General features: G+C 49.8%; 1 protein-coding gene across 2 annotated transcripts in view; it reads left to right on the top strand.

Moving 5' to 3' along the window:
• Positions 1–1,559: 1,559 nt before the first annotated feature.
• Positions 1,560–20,589, top strand: part of NFASC (neurofascin) — a 188,525-nt gene continuing 169,495 nt past the window's right edge. For both annotated transcript variants that reach the window (XM_032652083.1, XM_032652115.1), the window contains exon 1: positions 1,560–1,690. The gene's annotated coding sequence lies outside the window, so the exon portion shown is untranslated. The remainder of the gene's footprint in view (positions 1,691–20,589) is intronic.

Genomic DNA, 20,589 nt, shown 5'->3' with positions numbered 1-20,589 from the left:
TGGATGATTCACTATCACTGGCAGTCATTCATTCCTTCAGCAAGTACTTATTGAGCACCTACTATGTTCTATCTAGGGCTGGGGACAGCATGGGGAACAAGATGCATTCCTGCTCTCCCAGAGCTCACAGGCTGAAGGGGGGACAGGGAGACAGGTGGTGCCAGAGCAGGGGCTGTGTGAGCACAGAGAAGGGGGCTGAATGTGGTTTTGAATGGGACCTCAGAGGGGCGCTGCCAAGGGAACTGTGGTTTGGGATGAGGGATAGACTAAAAGCTTCTTCCAAGTGCTCTTTCTAGCCTAAGATTCTGTGATGACCCAATCCAGATCTTTCCACAATTTCAGGTGAGAACGAGCTCGGGTCTCTGCCTGCGCAATTGTCGGCCAGGGCCTCACAGTCTCCATTTCTGAGCCAGAAGGGACCTGAAGGGATCATCCAATCAACTTTTCATTGTTCAGCTGAGAAAACTGAGGCCCACAAAGAAGTGTCTTAACCACGGCAGAGAGTCACAGAGTCAGGAGGAGCCCTTGGATCTCTGGCCTCCCAGTCCCGGGTTTCTTCCCTCTTAACTCAAGTCCGGGCAGGCCTGAGCCCCCTTAAGGCAGATGAAATTTCCCATTTTTAAAAGAAGACCACTCCACCCCCAGCAGGTGTCACAACATTTCTCACGTCCCCAATTCGGGATCCACCAACTCTTCAATCAACAAGCGTTCCTGGGGCTTTCCTGGTGGTGCAGTGGTTAAGAATCCACCTGCCGGTGCAGGGGACACGGGTTCGTTCCCTGGTCTGGGAAGATCCCATATGCCACGGAGCAACTAAGCCCGTGCGCCACAACTACTGAGCCTGTGCTCTAGAGCCCACGAGCCACAACTACTGAGCCCACGCGCCACAACTACTGAAGCCCACACTCTCTAGAGCCCGTGCTCTGCCACAAGAGAAGCCACCGCAATAAGAAGCCCGCACACCGCAACGAAGAGTAGCCCCCACTCGCCGAAACTGGAGAAAGCCCGCGCGCAGCACCAAGACCCAACACAGCTTAAAATAATAAATAAATAAAAAGAAAATCAATTTATATAAAAAGAAAAAAGATCATCGGCTGTTAAAAACAAAAACAAAAGAAAAACAAACGTTCCTGGAGAGTCTATCAGAAGCAAGTCTCCCTGGGAACACAAGCTGTTCGACAAGTTTCTGCCCCCAAGAAGTCACAGTCTGATGGTGGAGGGGCATAAACGGGACAAACACGTGATACCCCTGGGTCTCCAGCGTTATTTCCTCCTGTAGGTTTGGCTCGCAGTAGGCGCTCAGCGAACGGAAACGGGTGCTAATTAGTATCATTTTCAACGCCAGTCCGCAAAGAGGCCCGTGGGTCTGTGCGAAAAGGAGGCGATTTTTCTCCCGGGTCCAGGCCCTGCAATCGCTCCCCAGCGCGCCTGGCGGGGAGGGGAGGCGCGGGAACATCCTGCCCTGCTCCTCCAGCGTCCTGGTCCCCGCTCGGCGCGCGAAGGGAGGGGCGCGGGGGCGCGCACGCAGGGTGTCGGGGGCGCGCTGGCCGCCCGGGGACGCGCACGGGCTGGTCTCTGCCCTAATGCGGCGGCTGGCGGCGAGAGGCGCTGCAGGGGACTCTGGGGAAGTGGCGGCGCCGGCAGCGGACAGCACCGACTGCACCCAGGGCCGGAGCCCGAGCCCTTGCAGGTAGGCGAGCGCGAACAGCAGAGAGATGGGGGTGGGGGTAGAACGGGGGTCATGGAAACCCATCTAACGACACCCCCTTGTTCCCGCCCTCCTCTGTCCGTCTCCATCCCCTGACCTGTCCCCATCCCCCTCCATCCACACCCCCGACCCTTCTCTCCACGCTGTTACCTGCCCTGAATCCATCGTATGTCAATATCTGGACCCCACCCCATCCAGCTCCCAACCCCGTCGGCCTCAACACCTTTTCTATCTCACTGGCTGCTTCCCCTCCCCCTTCCTGCACCTCACTCTCTTCGCCTTTTCCTTCTGTCCCTGCCTCATCCCCGAGCTCTGCCCTTACCTGTTTACCTCCACACCCCACTTTGTGTGACCCCTGTCCCTTCTGTTTTTCCTGCCCCGCACACCAGGCTCTCTCCTTGCCCTCCCTGCTCTGGTCCCCACCTCATACCCCCATCACTCTGTGTGCCTGTCTCTCCATCAGCTCCCTCACAGCTTCTGCCCTTCTCGGGTCCCCTCTGCATACCCTGTCCCAGCCCCTTCCCAACTGCCTCTTGGTTTCCTCCTCCACCATCTCAAGAACCCCATCTTCTCCCCCTTGGCTGTTAGCTGGCCTGCCACCCATCGCCTTCCCCACCTGCCCTTCCTGGTGCTTTTGTAGCCACATGGCTTTTACCGAGCCCCCCTCTCTGCCACTGGGCCCTCCTTCCCTGCTTGGGGAGGCCTAAGGCTCTGAAGGCCCTATGTACTCGCTGTTGCAGAATCCACTTATAACCCCCTTCTGTATGTTTGATCCTATTCATGGCTTGGGGGCAAAGGATGCTGGGTGTTTGTAGGCCTCTCTTATGTTCCTCTTCAGCTACTCTCTTCCCCTAGTTGTTCAGATTTGTTTCCTAGATGCATGGGGGTGGGGCGGTGTTAAGCACAGGGAACCTAGGACCCTTGGGGCAGGGGTCCAAGGAGATGGCCGAGCACCCTCTTCCTGGTCTTGATCTGAGCCCTGGGGATGCAAAGGCCTGGATGAGGAGCCCCACTGAAGGGTTGGAGAATTTTGGATTTTAGACAGGATTCTTCCTCAGCCTCCAAGTCAGCACTTTGGCATCGGGAGCTGTCATGAGTGTGGCCCATGGGCTGGGCTGAGTGGGCAGAGTGCTGAATCACCTAGTCTCTGGTCCCCATGGCAGCCCCTCTCTTGCCCTGAGCCAGGTTCTGTTCCTCATTCCTTCCTTGGCATTTGGCAGTGGTGTGTGTGTGTGTATGTGTCTGTGTGTGTTGGGCAGAGATGCCTCCTTCCTCAGTCCATTGGATGACAATGTACCTTTTCTGCCTGTCTGTCTCCAGGCATGAGGGCCTGGTGTGTATTATCTACCCTTGGAACTGTGATGAGCCCTGCTGGGCCCCAGTCAAATCTCGGGCAAGGGCAGATCACGGGGCTTTGAGACCTGGTTGGGCCGGAGTTGAATTGTTTGTATGGAGCTGGAGACCAGCAGGTTCACAACCCACCGAACTTGAAACATACGTAGGAGAAGCCCAGGGAAAACGTGTGTGGAGACCCTGGGGATTGGTCATGCCAACTGTGGGAGCAGCGGGCAGGGAGAAGAAGGAAGGCAGAGACCTGTCTCCCCTGGTTTGGGGATGATTGGATCTGGTGGATTTGTATTGCAGGAAGAATTAAAGAAGATGGGGGTGGGGTCTGCTATGCATCTAATAATTCTACCTTTTGTCGTGACAGAGCGGGCACTTCTGAGGCAGTAACTTCTTCCTCTTGTGTTTGGATTCAGCTGAAGGTGTGTGTGCGTGCGCGTGCATGCGCACGCGTGTTTAGAAAGAAAAAGAGAGAGAGAATGAGAATGAATAACATAGATGAGGAAAGAGACTCACTCAGACTTAGGCCAGAGATTGTGTTTCCTGTGAAACAGGAAATGTGAAACAGGGCAGCCCGATTCCTGCCCTGGGGACCTCAGCTAAAATCCCAGGCCTTAAATTGGAGGTTAAGAGCAAATTGCTGATGGATCCTGTCCCTTCTCTGCAAGGCTCCCTCACTTTAGAAACATGAGTGGACTCCTTCAGCTCATGAACAGCAACTCTGAATGGGATTCAGGCAGTGCCCAGCAAGGGGTGGAGGGGCGGGTGTGCAGCTGGGGGACTGGCTGTCCTCTGCTTTGTCAACCTTCTGTGCCCCGCCCATCATGAGTGGGGGTGGGGCAGGAAGCTTCCCCTGGCATCAGTGTTCCCAGAGCTGTCCTAGGAACTAAGCTTTTCCTGGCCCAGGGAGGAGGCATCACCTGGAGCCGTCTCTGAGAGCTGATTGGATTAAGGTCCCGACGTTGAAATGCTTGATTGCTTAAGTGGGGGAATTCTGATAACAATGTACACATCTCCCAGTTTTGTGCAATGCATCTCATCCCTCATCCCTTGTTTGACATCACAGAGGCTTCAGCAGGGATTGAGGCACACAGAAAGGGAAGCCAGCTCCCTGGAGAGCTGGAGCAAGACCTGACTAGCTCCCTGTGGGCTGATGCAACCTGGGCTTATGGGGCCGGGCTGGATCTTTCAGGGGTACATTGAAGAGGTAGCTGGTATCTAGGGGGTGGGTTCTGGCTTTGGATGTCCAAGGGGCGAGGCATAGAAGGTGGTCCTATTTCTGCAGTGACTGAGAGACAGGATTCCAAGGCTCCCATCACTCTGTTGTTGCAATGTGTTCCCTTCCCCTGGTGCCACTCTCCTCCAAGACCATCCAAGACCTGGGGTGTGAGGATCATCACTTAGTCTTTAGAAAAAGAATTTCTTAGGAAACTAGAAAGAGAGAGGCAGAGAAGTTCAGTCTTCTCTGTTTGGCCTGGGAGAAGAAGGGAGAAGGAAGTAAGAGGAATTTAAGGCTGGTTACATACTTATTCGTTCAACAAATACGAACTAAACCCTAGAGTGTGCTGCTCTGCTAGGTGCTGGGATCATAGAGATGAAAAGAGTCTCTCAGGGCTGCCAGTGTAATGAAAGAGACAAGTAATCAGACAAATAACATAGATACGCTTGAGTGAGGACATGGGGACAGGGGTGATGAACAGCAGCGTCTTCCACTCCAGTGGCATCAGCCCCCCCCTTTACCGATGCTGGTTGATGTTGTCAGAATGGTGGTTCAGGGCTGACATGGAAGTTGAATGTGAGGGAAGAGGTAAGATGCAAGATGTTACCAGATCCCCAGCTTGAGGGGGAGGAGGGGATGTTCTGTGTGCAGCTGAACCCTGCAGGCTACTGCTTCAGCCTGAAGGGGGAACTCGGGGACAAGAGCGAGGCTACTCAACTTTGCTATTCCTGTTTCCTAAGCCCTTGTATTTTAGGGGCAAAGTGTGGTCAGGATATGCTTAGGATGTCAGAGTGAGTCAGAGGAAAGAGGCCTGGGGGCTGATGGAGAAATAGCAAGTTCAGGTACGTGCTCAGAAACAAGGTGAGTAAAAATATTGTGAGCTCTGACGTGGGTGGAAGGGTCTTGGAGTTCTGGGAGGTCAGAGTCAGGTGGGAGTCATCAAAGAGGTCCAGATAGGGGAGAGGAGGTTGATAGTGACAGGGGAATCCTTAAAAGTTACACTCGAGCACAGGTCACCATGAACATCCGTAGCTGAACTGGGAAAGAGCCTAAGGATAGAGACAGCCAGCCTCACCTGTCTGAGGAATCCACCCCCCGCCCCCCGCACCTACACATCTGATTTAGCTCATTTCATTAGTGTGTCCTGAGCCTTTGAAAATGTCCTAGGAACTAAGCTAGATGTTGGGTGTGTAAGTCAAGTGAGAGACACAGAAATGAAAACAAATTAAAATGCGGTACGAGAAATGCTCTACCGGAGGTAAACGGATTCCTGGCATTGTAAGAGCATGGCTGAGGGGGCCCAGTGGGCTGTAGGACCTGGGCTGACCGTACCACACTGTTTGGATAGACCCCTGCTTTGGCTAGAGCAGCTTGATGTCAAACTTTTGAGCGTTTACTCCAAATGCTCAGCTAGGGCCCAGGCCTAGTTGCAAGGGCAGGTGTTAGATGCATATGGCGTGGTCCTTGGGGCTGCAGGGAAGGGCTCTGAGAGCTAATGGCTGTGCTGGGTGCTTGAGGAGGCACTTCCACAGCTTTGCTGACCTGGGATATTGGTCAGACTGTGCCAGCCAGCTTGAGATTTCTTGAACTACCCTCCTTTCCTTAGGTTTTGAGACAAGCTAGGAAGAATAAAAGTGGCATAATAGAATCGTCATCATTATAGAGTGCTTACTACGTGCCAGGCACCCTACTATATGCTTGATATGCACCATCTCATTTAACCTTCATAAGGGTTAACTCTACAAAAAAAGTATTGTTAGGATGCCGGTTTTACACATAATGAAACAGACCCAGAGAGGTTGTGATTTAAGATTATAGAACAGTGAGTTGCAGAGGTAGAATTGAAAATATATTAGTTTGACACCAAAGCCCATGCTCCTCTCCTGTGAGCTCTCTGACCCTGGTAGGACTGGAATGTTTTATCCACTCGTACGAGCCCCTCTAGGAAAATCTGTTAGAAGGGCTCAGTTAGCATGCATTTTTCAGTACCTACTTTGTCCTTCTGAAGGATACAGAAATGCGGTTCCTGCTTTCAAATAGGGGAAATAAGATGAAAACATGTGAAAACCCTTGGGAATAATACAAGACATTGTATAATTAAGTCTTCAGACCCTGGACAGTAAAATTGCAAAGGAAGGAGTTATGCCTCAGTATGGTTTGAGTCAGGGAGGTGACATGGCATCGCAGAAAGTGCTCAGCTTTTGACATCAGACGGACCTGCCTTCAAACCTTGGTTCTTTCACTTACTGGCTGAGGAGCTACAGTTTCCCAGTCTGTAAAATGAGAGTATTAATATGAAACTTGCAGAGCCATAATAAGGATTAAATGTGATGAGGCAGTGAAGGGCCCAGCACCCTCCCTGGCTGGCAGTAAACACTCACCAATGCTAGCTGCTCTTCAGAGAGGGGTGGGAATGGAGCTGAGCCTTGAAAAATTGGTAGAATTTTAATAAGGAAGGGAAGATGAGAGTTTTCTAGATGAGGGAACCCACAGGGGTGTAAGCAAATACTGGATGGGTTCAGGTTCTCTGGGAAAGAAGTGACTTGCCTCACCCTGCCTGCTTCCCCCAGGTTCCTGCAGTACAGCCTTATAGAAAAGGACACCTTCATGAAAACCATGAGGGGTTTATGTTTTACTTCCAGCCCCATCATTAACAGAGCTTAACTGTGTTTCTCTTTCTGTAAAACTAGAAGACTGCTAAAAGCCTCTAGTCCCAGAAGCCTGTCTCTGGAGTTCATTGTCATTGATTAATTTCTTGTCTTGCCTTTCCTCTCCCCAAAGCCATGAAAAAGTGGGGATGCCTGGGGCCTGGTGGGGTCATCCCCTCAGGCCGTCATCATCCCTTCCTGACTACTGTAGCTCCCCCCTCCTCCAGGAAGCAGCTGCCTGAGCATCTGCCTTCTCCTTGGGCTGCCCCTCTTCACTCTTCCCTTCCCAGACTGGGCCAGCCCCTCCTGAAAGGCCTCCCCCGTCATTATGATGCTAATCGTGTTGTTAATTTTTCTGAGATGCAGAAAGAAAGCCCCAATCTGTTCTAATGAATTTAATTAGAGAGGGGCTTGGAGGGCTTTAGAACCTCTTACCAGGATCACAATAAACAGAGTTAACGAGATAAACAGCTTGGGATCAGCGGCTCAAGGGTAGGAAGGGAAGACTTCTGACTCAGTCCTAGAATGAGGAAGCCCCTGACACTGAAGTTGGAGGAAGGCTGTGTGAGCCGTTGTTCTCCAGGCGGTTTCCCTTTGGGGCTCGTTCTGCCTGCCCCACCCAGCCCCATGGACATAGTTGCGTATCTAGTTTTGTCCTTAGGTCTCCGTCTGGAGAGGTCTTAGCATTCTCATCATCACCAAACATTTATTGAACGTGGGTAAGGGGTACTGCACCATCTTCTGGAGCAAAATTGAGGCTCCTGAGACCTCATCTCCACCCTAAAGGAGATAAGAGATATATATTCAAAAATAAGGAACATTTGCTAATTCCAGACAGTAAATGCTAGAAGGATGACAGGAGGTTATATTGGGCTTAGATGATCTGTAAAAGCCTCTTGCATGGGTCTTGAGACCTCAAGACTTGAAGACTTAATGGTCAGAGCTGCTGGAGGAGGAGCAGATTCAAAGGCACACGTGTGCAGGGGATGTTTGAGTCATGATGAATAAATGGCATGGCTTGGGTGGGGGGTGCGTGTAATTTCCTGGCGAGGGAACAGTATATTGAGACATAGTCGTAGAGGATCCTGAGTAATGGAGCCTTTACTTTTCTAGCCTGGTCATACTGGGGTCTCACTGCTTCCCCTCTCCGAGCACTTAGGATGGTTGGCTCGGGGAAGGGCTTAGGACAGGATGATTCTGGCCCTTCATGCTGAACTCACTTTCCTGGATCCAGTTTAGGCCAACTGGGGTGGGTTGACCAGATGCTAAATTTTGTTCTCAGCTCTTACGACTTTCTGGGATGAGAGTGAATGGCTGGCAGAGCAATTCCAAGGACTTTTCCCCGTGATGAGAGTTCCTTCTTTACCGATGCTGGCCAATTTGCTTTGGCACTTTTTTTGCAAGTACTCGGTGGAATCTTCCAGTTCCAGGGTCAGTGAGTTTCATAACTCTTCCCTTTATATTATTTTCCACTTTTATTTATTTATTTATTTATTTGACCTTGCTCAGCAGCCTGCGGGATCCTAGTTCCCTGACCAGGGATTGAACCGGCACCCTCAGCAGTGAAAGCTCGGAGTCCCAACCACTGGACCGCCAGGGAACTCCCTCATCTCTTTACATTACTGAGTTCTTCGGATGTGTGTGTGTACGTGTATATGTGTGTTCGTGTGTGCATGCTGCTTATGTTATTGAAATTATTCCGACTAGATTCTCGTTCTCGTGTGATCTTTGTTTGCATTACAAAAGTTATTAAACATTTCTGGGCCTTAATTTCTCCGTGTGCAAGAGCGAAAGAGTCATCCCTGTATCCTATTGTATGTAGATCCATAAACTGAATGCTTTGAGAATAGGATTTTAAACATGAGGAGGTACTATAACTATCGTTTTGACAAGAAGTAAAATATTGAGCTGAAATTTTAAGTCAGTTCTCTCTCCCCCTTGGAACCTCTTGACTTGTAAGAGCAGTCAGAGTTTTGTTTGGGGGCACCAACAAAGATTATGCTTTTTGTTATTTTCCATAGTCTATCTGGGCTTATGCATAATTAGTGATGGAATTAGTACACAGCTGTCAGGTGTTGGTTGACCTATCCATGCATGTTTGTATGAGAGACATCGTTACAATGCCAAGGTTATAATACCCATTGTGTGGGATTTTTCCACTTGTTGGAGGTGACATGTTCTTTATGAAGGAAAATGCCTCTGAGGCCACAGGCAATTTTCCTATGCTGACGTAGGCAAGGACAGAAACTAGATCTCTTTCTGATCATCATCACACACTGAGTGGAAATGAAGCCTTTGTGACTCACGTTGGGAGCTAAACCAGGGTTCTCTGGCTGATCCCAGCTCTGAGCTGTGCCTTGGTTTGTTTTTACACAATGCTCTTTAGCCTTTGAAGCCTTTATTATGAGCAGAGCACACTTCTGGGTGGCAACTTGTTTTGAGAGAATCTTCAACTCATCGAATGTTAGAGATGGTTTAGTCTAAGATTATTTTACTGATCAAAGTGGCTAGTTTCTGGCAAAGTCAGTTCTTCCACACACCGGGCCACTTTAAACACTATATATGAACCTAGTAATTGTACAAGAGGGTATGTAATCAAGTTCCTTAAAGCATGATCTAAACTAGAAATGCTTTGAGATGTCAGAGAAGAGAGGATATCAAAGTAGACTAAAGTCCTTTGGGAAGGTTTTGAAGTGAAACAGGGGCTGGTCTGGGTCCCTAGGGATGGGTAGGATTTGAATAGATAAAGGTAAGGGAATGGCATTTCTGGTGGGGTAAGGGAGCATAATTAGAGGTTTAGAGGAGGGAACTTATACTCAGGCATTGAATTGGCCAGGCTGGAGCAGTGGAAGCTACAGCTGGAGGGACCAGTTGGGGCCAGACTCCAGAGAATCTTGAATCTGACTAAGGAGGTGGACTTTGTCTTGGTGAGGAGCATTTAAGCTTCTTAGCTGAGCTTGCTCTTGGTCTAAGGACAAGACTGTGTGTTAGGAGAAGGGAATGGGAAATCCCTTCACAGGCAGTGGTGCCTGGGGATAGTTGCTTCTGAAGGGTGTTTGGAGCAAAGGGGAGTACTGGAACTTTTAAACACTTGTCGGCTGGGCGGGAGCTTGTCGCTGTCCAGGGTGCTGAGCTGCCATCGGCAACATTTTTCTCCCTGATGATGCCAGGTTAAAAGGTAAAGCCGGGGGGCGGGGCTTCCCTGGTGGCGCAGTGGTTGAAGGTCGGCCTGCCGACGCAGGGGACACGGGTTCGTACCCCGGTCCGGGAGGATCCCACGTGCCGTGGAGCGGCTGGGCTCGTGAGCCGTGGCCGCTGGGCCTGCGCGTCCGGAGCCTGTGCTCCGCAGTGGGAGAGGCCGCAGCGGTGAGAGGCCCACGTACCGCAAAAAAAAAAAAAAAAAAAGGTAAGGCCAGGAAATGCGTGGAACCGCCCAAAAGGGATCTGGAAAACTGTTCTGGCTAGGACTAGGTAGCATGTGGGCTTTCTGGCAGCAAATTGGTCTGTCTGCAGCATCTGACTTACAATCCTACAATCCTTGTGATGAAAGCAAAGGTTTGGGTTGGGGGAAACTAGTAATGGCCCTTTTAAGAAGGACTGACCATGTGTGTGCACATATGCATGTTAAAATGACCCAATTTGTAGCCCTCTCAATTTTGCCTTAGAGTCTTTGTATTTACATGAGACTCTCAGCACGTTGCTTCTTTCATTGTGAAAGAAGCAATGTGCTGGAGAGAGCAACCAAAGTTCCCAGAAGACCCTACTCATTGCTTCAAATGAAACATCTAAATGCTCAACATTAGTGCTGTCCAACAGAGCTTTCTGTGATGATGGAAATGTTCTGTATCTGCATTGTCCAACGTGGTAGCCACTAGCCACATGTGGTTATGGAGCACTTGAAATGTGGCTAATGTGATTGAGAATTGAATTTTTAATTTGATTTAAATAGCCACGTGTGGCTTCTGTATTCAACTGCACAGCTCTAATGTCAGAGTCCTTGCAATTTGCACTTACCCTTGCGTATTTGTCCCTCCTACCTAAACCTCTTTGACTTAGAGTAAAAATGGACTGTTGAATGGGGATGAGTTTGACACATTGCTGGAGAAAACCCCAAGCTGAATCTGAACTGAAAGTCCGCGCCTGGCTGTGAGTTTTGCCCTTTTTTATTGTCACGGTGGGGACAACCATGCATGACGCACTGCGGTTTTCCTTTCAAGGGCAAGGAGAAGGCTTCTTGGATTCTGGCTTTGGTCCCAGGAACCTGATCTGAGACTCTTTGGAGCCTTGAATGGGCAAGCCACGCAGTGTGTATGGCCCTGGACACTTGGCTTTGTGGTGAGGTGGGGTACAGATTTTGTGCTGTTACATCAGGTGTTTGTGGGCATCCAGCAGAGAGAAGTTCCTGGTCTTGATCCGTCTCCCTTTCTGACTGTAGGCATCATTTCATCTTGTTTACCTGGTATAGGGGATGTGGCCCAGGCTGGGGATGTGGGTCAGTGGTAGAGATACCAGAGGGGGAAAATGCTTTAAAATGCCAATTAATAAGCAAGTAATAATAACCTGTCAAAAGACTGGAGCAGAAAAGGCACGTGCCAGTGCACGTATCCTAAACACGTTTGACTTCTTTGGGTCTCGGGTCTTAGGCTTTCTATGTATAAGTCTGGTTTCCTAAACCAGAGTGTGTGCTTTTTGAAGCCATGCCTTACAGTTTTCTTCCATAGACTCTCAGTGTTCTGATAATCTTAATAAATGCCTGCTTGTTGAGTAGCTCTTTGTTAGCCTGGAGCTATCAGTTTGACTCCTAGAAAATGTGTGCGCATGCATACAAATAATATTTATGAAGCCCCTGCTGGGCATAAGTCTCTGTACTTGGTACTGTGGGCAGTGACAAAGGAGGAGCCAGGGATGGTTGATCTCAGTCTAATGGGAGAGCAAAGGCAGGCATGTGTGAAAAATTATATACACACACCACTGATAGACGGAAACAAAGACTGAAGTGGTAGGAGGGATACAGAGCTGGGGGAGGGGTGCAGGATGCTGGAAGGGTCATTTTATGTGTGTGTCTCTGTCTGGCCTTCTCTTGAGGATTCCCTCCTTCATGAGGCTTAGCTGGTACCAGCCACCCCCGTGCCTGCAGTGACAGTGCTGCCTTTATGGTGGATCAGGCAGCTTACTGTCTCGCTGGGGCTGTGGCTGCGGCGCTGCTGTCCTGAGCTTGCCTCTTCTGTGGTGAAGACACTCGGAGAGGGGGGAGGGGGAGTGGGGGCAAAGACCGTGTGGAAGGGGAAGAAACTCCTTTTTTTTCTTGTCGCTGAAATGGTAACAGGGTCCTGCTCTCAGATTCCCTCCTGGTCACAGAGGGGCTTGTTGGGACTCCAGCAGCTCTGGTACATGGAGCACCACGATGCAGGCTCAGGTGAGGCTCTGGAGGCGACAAGAGAAGCAGAGCTTAGTGACGTGGCTCCCCGAAGTCACCTGAGCCCCTTGCTGTACTCTCGAGGGGTGTGCCCTGCCTGGTGGGGAGCAGGTGGGCTGCATCTCCCAGCTGGGGCTGGGGAGGGACTTCTCTGGTTGACTCACAGGGAGGAGCCTGCCCTTTTCCGTCCTCCACGAGCACATGAGTCACCTGGGATCTTGTTAAAGCGCAGAGGCAGAATCAGTAGGTTTGGATTGGGCCTGAGAGTCTGCATTTCTAACAAGCTCCCACGTAACGCCAGTACTGCCAGTCAGCAAAGCACACTCTGATTGGCAAGGCCCTAGACGTGGGTTCTCAGCCTGGCAACGGATTAGCCTCACCTGGGGAGATGTTAAATGTGCTGGGACCCTCTCTATGCCAAATAATTCACAATCTCTAAGAGCTGGGTCTCAGCGCAGGAATGTTTAAAGGTCCTCCTGGTGATTCTTATATACAGCCCAGGCTGAGAACCACTGGCTCTCTGGATGGTTTTTCTCCTCCCTCTGATCTGCTTTTCACCTGGCTATTCCTTCCTTACCCCAGGAGATGATAAGTGCCTCGAAGGCTCACAATGCCTTACCTCACCAGCCCTGCCCCGCAGCTGTCCTCAGTCAGCATGAAGGTGGTCAGTGGCTCGCTCTATCACCCTGGCCACTGCTCCTGTGGATGTACCACCAGCCATGAGGGATCAAAGAATGTGGCTGGCTTAGAGCAGACCAGTGCTAGAACCAGTCAAAGTGAGTATCCAGTCCCTGGATCCATGCCCAGAACATAGGAAACTTTCAGGAAATATATATTGAATGGATGATTATTCCATTGTGGGGTAGCAGAAAGGGCACTGGATTAGGGATCTGAAAACCAGACGGATTAGGGATCTGAAAGGACTAGAGCAAGATATCTAAGCTTCTTTAGCTTTAATTTTCTCAATTGTAAAATGGGGACAATAATGCCTACCTAATAAGACTATTTAAATAAGAATAATATAGGAGAAAGGGCTCTATAAATGCTCGTGTTGTACAGATAAGCGATTGTGTAAGAATTCATTTTAAAAGTGGCTGGCTGAGCTATAGGTATTGGTCTTCCAACCCTTGTTCTACAGACGCTCCCAGGTCCCACCATGTGCGCCTCTGTCCACAGGACAGCCAGGGACTAAGGGACGAGCTGTTGACTGGACACCTCCCCTGTGTCAGGGACTATGCTAGATGCTTGGCTTTTGTCATCTCATTGATTCATCGCAACCTTGGACTGGATGTTTATACCCATCACATGGAATAATGGGGGCTCAGAATGGGCCCAGAGTAGGAGAGCTCTAAGTGGCAGAGCTGGGATTGGATCTGATTCCAAAGTCTCCTAATCCTGGCTTATTACCCAATGGGCAACTCTGAATTCCAACATGGGGCTGATGGTCCCTTGTTTGAGAAGTTTCTGTGTCTGGGAGTCACTTGTATTGAAGAGTGAGGTAAGAGTCTGGGTAACACCGAAACTCCAGTCTTCTGTTAGGGAACGTTAGGGTCCAATGGCACCGAAGTCTTCTCAGTCTTGGCCCACAAGGCACTGTAGAACCACTGCTCTGAGTCTTCATCAGGCCCCAAGGCGGAGCCTGTGACACTTTCCGCACAGAAGAATCACCATCTGTCCCACAGTCCCCTCTCTGCTTGACAGAGCCACTGAACCCAGCTCTCGTCTGTTTTGCCTACCGAGGTTTACCTTTCATTCTGGTGCTAAAAGAAAATGGGAACATAAAAGGGGACAATCCCAGGAGCCTCCCTCCATCCACACATATAACATCGACAGAATATTTTCATCATCTGGTGCTCGTGTTTCTATCCAGCGGTGTGTGTGTGTGGGGGGTCTTCTCCAATAGATTTAGCACTGAGAGGAGATCCCAATGTCTGTTGTGCTGCCCACCTCTCTAGCTTCAGCAGTGCTGCCATAATGACAAGGACACGTCCTGGCAGAAGTCATCCTGGCTAAGCTATTCAGTAAAAGAGCGGGGGGGGGCTGAGTTGCATGGTCTGACCAGTTATGGAGGGATCCACCTAGTCCAGGTGCTTATCTGTCTTTACCTGGAAGAGTTCTTTAACTCAAGATCTTAACACATATTAGCTGAGACTAACAGAATCCACACTGGGAGAGAGAAATATATATTTCACTGGGACAGGAAACTCAAACATGACGACACAGGCACTACACATATCCCATGTTGGGCCTTTGGATATAAATTTCTGCTCCTCACTGAGAAATGACTAAGTCTCTGTTCATGTATCTGGTCTACATTCATCCTCTTGCTGTGTTCCAATTTGGCTGATTTTTTTTCTTAACGCATTCCATGAAATTCTGTGCTGAGATACTGCTTTCCTGTATCAAAGCCAGTAGTATTACAGCATCCAGACTTCTCTTAAGCTTTGTTTATGAATTGTTCAGTGTTTACTTTTACGTGCAGAGTGTTTATCCATTGTGTGGCTTCAATCTTTTCTCTGCTAAATCTCCATTTTATATTTTGGGTTTCCTTTCTCTTTCTCTCTGAGTGTCCCTAGGGTTTTCTGTTTCTGAGAACTCTGTTTCCTATCTCTGGTTGTGCAGGTCAGCATGCTGCCGCTCTGATAAGAATAAGGACTTCCAGTTAGGCCTGGGCTAAAAAATGAATCCCCTATCACCTGGAAGCTTGGCCACCCACGACCTGTCTGTGTGACACCGTTAAATACCCTATCTGACTGTAGAGGTCTGGGGTCTTAGCGCTTAATCTTTTCACTCCCACGGACGATGGCTGTTCCAGCACAACCTGTCCTGGATAGTTTAGGAATCAATGTGAGCCTACTGGGCTTCTGGGACTTGGGTGGGTTTGGCTGGTGGGCCCCAGGTCTCTGGCTCTTTTCCTTCTTCATCTGGCTCCCTTCACAGCAGTGGGGGCCTTCATGATGCACAGACATTGGGGAATGTGGAATGTGCAGGTTAGGGGGAAGTCAAGCTAAAAGGAAATGTAGTAAAAGACTATGATGCTGTGTTGCTGGATCCTTCTGGAAGATTCTGGAAGGCTGGTGCGGGAGTAGGGTCAGGACCCCATTCTGAGTCAGACTGGGAAAGCCCTCTCTGAACACATCCCATGGTTCCTCTGCATTTTTTTTTTTGTGGTATGCAGGCCTCTCACTGTCGCGGCCTCTTCCCTTTGCGGAGCACAGGCTCTGGATGCGCAGGCTCAGCGGCCATGGCTCACAGGCCCAGCCTCTCCGCGGCACGTGGGATCCTCCCGGACCGGGGCACAAACCCGTGTCCCCTGCATCGGCAGGTGGACTCTCAACCACTGCGCCACCAGGGAAGCCCCCTCTGCATTCTCAAACCTTGAAAAATAAAGAGAAAGCTTTTGGATGGCACCCTAAAAAGTTACAGTGGGGGCTTCTGAGAGCAAGAATGCTTTGTTTCTCAACAGGCTGGTGACATCATCTGGGGTCTACCCAGATGCTGGTATGTTGGGGACAGACCAAAACAGGCCAAGGACTACTCAGTAGTGGCTAAAGATATTCTGCTGGCTTGGACTCTTTTTGCTCCAGATCATTTATCTGCTTTCTCCTCTTTCTGCCCTCCCAGGTTTGTTTTTCTCAGCTCCCAGTGTGGAATGCTCAAGGGCACGCATCTGGTCTTGCAAGTACAAGATAGTGCAAGAGCAAGGGCCTGGGATCAGGCTGCCTGGATTCCAGGCTGTCTCTCTGTTCACTAGTCGTGGGATCTTTGGCGAATGACTTAAATCTTCTCTAAATTTCATCTGTAAACTGGGGAGTTAAATAGTGCTTACCCTGCATGGGTTTGTGAAGATTAAATTAGATAACGCACATGAACCCCTTTGCATAATGCCTGGGGTTAAATAAGAAGTAGCCGATGAAAGTGAGCTGCTGTTGTTACTTCCCCGCCTTCCCTTCCTTATAGTAGCTTCATGCCCAGCCTTATTCAAGTACACCTAACAACTTTGGGGAGCAATCAGAAAATATTTTTGAGCCTCAAATAGGTGCTCATTTGTGTGCTAGGTACTATGAGAATTACCTGGAGAAGGAAAGGCAATCTTTGCCCTCAAAAACCTTGCACTCGGGCTTCCCTGGTGGTGCAGTGGTTGAGAGTCCACCTGCCGATGCAGGGGACACGGGTTCGTGCCCCGGTCCGGGAAGATCCCACGTGCTGCAGAGAGGCTAGGCCCATGAGCCATGGCCGGTGAGCCTGCACGTCTGGAGCCTGTGCTCCGCAATGGGAGAGGTCACAGCAGTGAGAGGCCCGCATACCGCAAAAAAAAAAAAAAAAAAGGGCTTCCCTGGTGGCGCAGTGGTTGAGAGTCCGCCTGCCGATGCAGAGGTCGCGGGTTCATGCCCCAGTCCAGGAGGAACCCACGTGCCGTGGAGCAGCTGGGCCCGTGAGCCATGGCCGCCGAGCCTGTGCCTGTAGAGCCTGTGCTCCACAACGGGAGAGGCCACAACAGTGAGGGGCCCGCGTACCGCAAAAAAAACCACAAAAAAAACCTTGCACTTAATCTTTTCACTCCCACGGACGGTGGCTGAGCAAGCCACCAGGTTGAGCAAGCGTACCAGGTTGAGCAAGCGTACCAGGCATCCATGCATGGTCAAGATGACTAATTACACAAAGTAATAAAGAATAAATGCAAATGTATGGTTTGGACCACATAGCTCTTGGAGTTTAAGAGAGAGTTCATTTTAATCTATGGTAGTTTGGAAGACTCAAGGAGGAGATTTAGAGTGGAGCTTTGAAAGAGGGAGCTCTTACTCTTTCTGTGCTCCTAACAATCTCATTAGGGAGTGTCTCCAAAGGGGAGGAGGTAGAAATTCAGAAGAAATGGACAATCCAGTTATCCTCAAGCCCTAATTTTCTAATTTCATGCTGGCCACACCTGTAAGGAAAAAGGATGGTGGGGAGAAAGGGGTGACTTTCCTGAGGCACAGACACAGTGAGGAAATCAAAACAAGGTTAATCAACGAAACAGAGGTAGAAGTGAGACCACATATCAGTCCAGAGTATGAGAGTTCATTTCTTATAATAAGCCATTTCAGTTCCCTCGTTTTGCTCCCTGTAATCTACTTGTATCCTTGTCCTACCCTTGCCACACCAAGTTAATACCCTGAGCGGATGTATCATTTCCACTGTAGAGGTGGGGAAACCAAAGCATAGAGAGTTGGGTGACCGGTTCAGGAAGCACCATGAATCAGAGCAGAGCCAAGCCTAATTATCTACCTGTGGATTCCCAGTCTAGCTCTCTCCTGAGCTTCTCCTGGGACACAGGTCTCAGCTGGTGTCTAGCATAAGGCAAGCCCTGGATCCCTAGGGGGATGGAGAGCAGTTCAAGCCGCTCTGGCCCAGAACACCATGTGACCATCACTGCACCCTCCCAGCTCTGGCAGCGTTTCAAGTCCTGGTCTCAACAGCCACGGGACTTGGTGGCCAGGCCTGGGAAGAGCCCATTGTCTTCTTGCATGACCACCGGCTATGTGGCTGCTGGCTAGTTTGCTTGTTCAGTTTTCATTTGTTTTGTGTAGGCTGCTCTGAGCCCTATATTCAGCTGCAGCTGGGCAGCTGGCACCTGCTCAACCTTTGCCCCAGTCTATCCTAGAATTCTCCGTGGTACTGATGGAAGACTGCTGGCTCTGTGTGTGTAGGGCTGGGGGGCAGGGGGGGAAGGAAGGTGTTAAGCTTCCTGAAAAGTAAATCTCTTTCTCTACTGGGCACTCATTCTGGGAGGAGATAACTCAAGGCTGATGTGTGACTGTCTTTTGGGAGCCCCTGTGGTTTTCTTCTTTCAGGTGTGTGTAAATTGACCTTGGTTATCAGCCTGACCACCAGTGGGAGGACAGGAAGTGTACTATGGTCATGGGTTCTAGGCATTTAGTCGCCTGTGACCTCCCCCATCCCTGGTGTTGTCATAGCAGCAGCAGCAGTAATAATAGGAAGAGTGAGGTTAGAATAATGGCAGCTTCCAGATACTCAGAGCTTATTATGTGCTGTGGGCTTTTAATAGGTGTCTCACTCCACACTCACTTATGAAGTATTTTCAGTGGCCTTGCTTTACGGGCAAGGAAAGGGAAGCACAGGGAGCTTGATGGCTTTTTTCTGAGGTCGCTCGGCTAGTAAGCTGTGTGTTCGGGGCTTCAGTTCAGACCCTTCTGATTCCAGTCAGATTCTATCTTACTGAGCTCTTAACATTCGGTGTTCTCCTGAATGCTGAGAAGATCCTTCCCTGCCAGAAAGTCCACTGTAACCCTGACCACCACCCTGTTCCCTCCCGCTGGAGTAAAAGGCACAGGTCTGACCAGCTGATGGATTCCTCGGTTATGGGGAAGCCTTAGTATCTCATGGGTTTCTTAGACATCTGAGCTTGGGGAGTCCCTCTCTTTGCCCAGGAGGAGGATGAAGCCTGAAGAAGGGACTCACTCAAAGCTGGCAGCAACCTCATAGCAAAGTGAGGAGTAGAACCCAGCCTCCCGGCTGGTAGCCCAAACTTGTCTCACCGCCGTCTACTTGTAGAGCACCTTTGCTGCCCCACGCCTCTCCACCCACCTACCCCAGATGCCAGTGTGAGACAGTGGGGAAGGGGGAGGGCCAGGCCGAATTCTCTTTCCCACTGGGCTACTGACTTCCATAGGCAGGGGAGAGTCCCGACTAGTTCTTTCCCCCAAAGTCCACAAGCCTCTTTTCCTTTGTGTCGGTTACCCTCTGGTGCACTTGGGAAGTCGGGGGGTTGTAGAGGACTTGACTCTTTCCTGCCACTCCCCACCCACTTCTACCTTTTCTCTCCAGAAAATTCCACAAACCCAGTAGGTTATGAGAGACTCTTCCCTGGCCTGGTGATGGATGCGCTTCTATCTCCATTTGAAGACAGCCACTTTGTATTTTCCTTCTTTTCCTGTGAGCAGTAGGCATGGGGGGTAAGGAGTAGTGGTGGGAGTTGTCAGGTTTGTCTCTTTCTGAGGTAAAAGCTCACAGGATCGCTCCAGAGCCAGAGGAACTCAATTGCATTAGTCTCAGCGATGTTGTTGATAAGAAGATGAATACAGAGGTGGACGGCAGTCTGGGTCTTAGGGGCTCATTTCTGGCTCTGCCTTTCTCTTCCCATTAACCCACTGGAAACAGTGATCATTTCCCCATTTCCCAGAGGGACACACTGAGACTCAGGGACCCAGAGCCCCAACTAGGGAAGTCTTGAGAATGCATCCTGTCCTTCTCATCCCTCCTGTCCAGGAACTGATGCTACCTCTTAGCAGGGATAGAAAGATTCAGTGGGTTGGATACAATCCCCTTTGTCATTATTTTTTTTTAACAACTTGTATTAAAGTAAAGCGTATATACAGTAAAGTACAGAAGTCCACATTTTATGTTTCTTAAATGTTAGTTTTCTGGTTATAAAGGTAAAAGTTATAAAACTTGAAAAAAATTAACAAACAAAAACCCCAATCACGTAGAAATAAGAGCCATTAAGATTTGATGTGCATGTTTTCAGTTGATCTTATCCTGGTTTGAGAGTTATTGCTAGAAGTCGGCCATTGGGGACAGAGGACAAGGACAGGGGTCCTGGAGGGTCCTTTGCCCCTTCTCAGGATGTTTCATTCCTGGTCCCAGCTACAGCCTAGCTTCTGATCTTTATTTTTTTTTTTATTATTAGCTTCTGGTCTTCACCTGCAACTTAGAAACATTATCATCCCTGCCCCAACTGTTAGTAAATCAAATAATTAGCAGTAACACCGTGCAAGCCATTATTTGAATGACCCTGCATTGTTCAAAGTACAAAAGTCAGGTTTGACACGTTGGGAAGAGAGCCCTAGAGCATTTGAGGGCAGGTGTGGCCCAGGGAGACCAGTTGGCCTGGGTAAATGCTGCATGTTTACACACATCTGGATTGGTGTCTGCCTCTAGCCTGCTTCTCAGGCCTCCCTTTGGGGCTTTATTGAACAAGGCTTGGAGGGCAGCAGCCACTGAGTAGGAGGATGTAGCCTCACTCTTGGGCCCGTCAACCCAACTCTTTGCGTCTGAGCCTCCCTGCAGAGATTGGCTTCCACTGGGGCATTAAGTCATTTGACGTGGAGTGTTCAGAAGAGTACTTGGTGCTGCGAGAGCTCTGCCACCGTTCCTGGATACCATCGTCATCCAGACCACTGTCTCGTTATCCAGGCTGGGATAGAAACTGTCAGAGCCGCAAGGGACCTTAAACACAGGCTACTCTGTGAGT

The sequence above is a fragment of the Phocoena sinus genome, chromosome 1 (genome assembly GCF_008692025.1).
Source record: "Phocoena sinus isolate mPhoSin1 chromosome 1, mPhoSin1.pri, whole genome shotgun sequence".
NCBI classification, from domain to species: Eukaryota; Metazoa; Chordata; class Mammalia; order Artiodactyla; family Phocoenidae; genus Phocoena; species Phocoena sinus.
The sequence above is the reverse complement of the archived record's forward strand: the minus strand, read 5'-3'. Positions and strand labels throughout refer to the sequence as shown.